This window comes from Eriocheir sinensis, chromosome 59 (genome assembly GCF_024679095.1).
Source record: "Eriocheir sinensis breed Jianghai 21 chromosome 59, ASM2467909v1, whole genome shotgun sequence".
In the NCBI taxonomy this organism is placed as follows: domain Eukaryota; kingdom Metazoa; phylum Arthropoda; class Malacostraca; order Decapoda; family Varunidae; genus Eriocheir; species Eriocheir sinensis.
Genome location: NC_066567.1, coordinates 9,228,117 through 9,230,616, shown reverse-complemented (window position 1 = coordinate 9,230,616; position 2,500 = coordinate 9,228,117). Strand labels below are relative to the sequence as shown.

The 2,500-nt window shown below is 32.2% G+C and overlaps 1 protein-coding gene and 1 long non-coding RNA gene across 7 annotated transcripts in view; both read right to left on the bottom strand.

The window, feature by feature from the left end:
• LOC126985543 (C-Maf-inducing protein-like) overlaps positions 1-2,500 on the bottom strand; it is a 125,826-nt gene that overhangs the window by 58,478 nt on the left and 64,848 nt on the right. The window lies entirely within an intron of this gene.
• LOC126985544 (uncharacterized) overlaps positions 2,293-2,500 on the bottom strand; it is a 979-nt gene continuing 771 nt past the window's right edge. The window contains exon 3 of the long non-coding RNA XR_007738780.1: positions 2,293-2,437. This is a non-coding gene — a long non-coding RNA (uncharacterized LOC126985544). The remainder of the gene's footprint in view (positions 2,438-2,500) is intronic.

The following is a 2,500-nucleotide window of genomic DNA, read 5'->3' as shown; positions in this document are numbered from 1 at the left end:
ACTTCCTTCCTCTCTATTTAAACTCTTCTATCTACACTTTTTCATTTTTATATCTCTGTTTACATTTCTCAACAAACACTTCCTTCTTCAGTGGGTCTGTTTACGCTCCCTCTACATACACTTCCTTCCTCTCTATTTAAACTCTTCTGTCTACACTTCTTCATTTATATATCCCTGTTTACACTTCTCTACAAACAATTCTTTCTTTAGTTGGTCTGTTTACGCTTCCTGTTCTTATGTTCTTCTTTATTTATACCCTCCCAGCTACACTTCATTTATATTCTCTGTTTACACTTCCCTCTGCAAACACTTCCTTCTTCAGTGGCTCTGTTCACGCCTCCTACGTTCTTCATCGATGTGTTTTGTTATCAGTGTTTTGTCTGTCAAGTTTGAAGGACAAGGCCGTAAGTTTTCATCATGCAAACACGTCACAACTATATTTACGATCTCATTTTTTCTTTCTTTCGTATCTTGCACAACACTTGGTACATATTTTTTTTTCTTTTAACTCCCACGTATTTGTATTAACACCTTCAATTCCTGCTCGTTTACGCTCATGTCGCCTTGATCAAATGGTTCTTTCGTAAGTTTTCTTCATGTAAATTCATCTGTACAGTTTTTACGATCGTTTTATATCTTACTGAACACCTGGTAAACATGTATTTTATTTACCTGTATATATTCAATTCCTGCTCGTCTATGTTAATGTCACCTTGATCAAATGGTTCTTTCGTAAGTTTTCTTCATGTAAATTCACCTGTACAGTTTTTACGATCGTTTTATATCTTATTCAACACTTGGCAAACATGTATTTTATTTACCTGTATATATTCAATTCCTGCTCGTCTATGTTAATGTCACCTTGATCAAATGGTTCTTTCGTAAGTTTTCTTCATGTAAATTCACCTGTACTGTTTTTATGATCGTTTTATATCTTATTCAACACCTGGCAAACATGCATTTTATTTACCTGTATATATTCAATTCCTGCTCGTCTGCGTTCATGTCACCTTGATCAAATGCTTCTTTCGTTAGTTTTCTGGACGCAAATTTATCTATACCACAAAAAGACACAACACAGCCTTGCTACAGAGGACGAAAAAATAAAGTAGATAAATATAAAGCAAGAAATCCTCTAAAACTTCTAAGCGATTTCTTCCAAGGTGCGTGGAAGCTGTTTACCTGTCCCCACCTGGTCTTTATTAACGTGGGAGTTCACGGGATGACTCAATACCTTGGTGAAAAAAACTTTTATTATTACCTCACGAGAAGCATTTGGTCAGGTTAATTAATTGCGTTACCGAGCAGGAATTAGAGCTGTGGATTTAAATATGAGGGAGGAGGAGAAAAATTGTATTAGGTGTTGAAGATAAAGAAATGAAATAAAAGAAATGAGAAAAATTACAAAAAAGAGCGTTTGATCATGTTTATTGTATTAGTGAGCAGGAGTTGGAGCTGTGAATTTGAATATGAGGGAGGAGGAAAAAAATTGTATTAGGTGTTGAAGATTAAGAAAAGGAGATAAAATAATGGAGAAGAATTACGAAAAGAGCATTGGATCATGTTTTTACTTTACTGATCAGGAATTGGAGTTGTGAATTTAAATATGAGGGAGGAGGAAAAAAATTGTACCAGGTGTTGAAGATGAAAAAACGAGATAAAATAAAGGAGAAAAATTACGAAAAGAGCATTGGATCATGTTTTTTGCTTTACTGATCAGAAATTGGAGATGTGAATTTAAATAGACGGAGGAGAAAATAAATGTACCTGGTGTTGAATATTAAAAAAAGAGATAAAAGAAATAAGAGAGAAATAAATGAGAAAAATTACGAAAGAAGGATTTGATCACATTTATTGCGTTAGTGAACAGGAATTCGAGATGTGAATTTAAATATGAGGAGGAAAAAATTGTACCAGGTGTTGAATATTATAAAAAAAGAGATAAAAGAAATAAAAGAGAAATAAATGAGAAAAAATACGAAAAAGGGATTTGATCATGTTTATTGCGTTAGTGAGCAGGAATTCGAGGTGTTAATTTAAATATGTGGGAGTGATTTTTTTTTATATAATTTTATCCTTTTTTTTATATTCTGACACCTGGAACATTTTATTTACCTGTACATATTTAGTTCATACTCGTTTACGTTCATACTAACTTGATCAAATACTTCTTTAATATTTTTTTTTCATGCAAGTTTGTCTATACTATTTTTTAATTATCTTTTTTTTTTCTATCTCAACACCTGGAACACATCTTTTTTATTTATTTACCTGTAGAGATTATAATTAACAGCACCTTCAATTCCTGCTCACTTACGTTCATATTCACCTGATAATATGCTTCTTTCGTAAATTTTCTTCATTATTTTATCTCCTTATTTATATCTTCAACACCTTGTACATTTTGTTTTATGCTTATAGATGTTTTAATCAACACCTTCAATTCCTGCTCTCTTACGTTCACACTACATCAAATCCTTCTTTCGTAAATTTTCTTCAT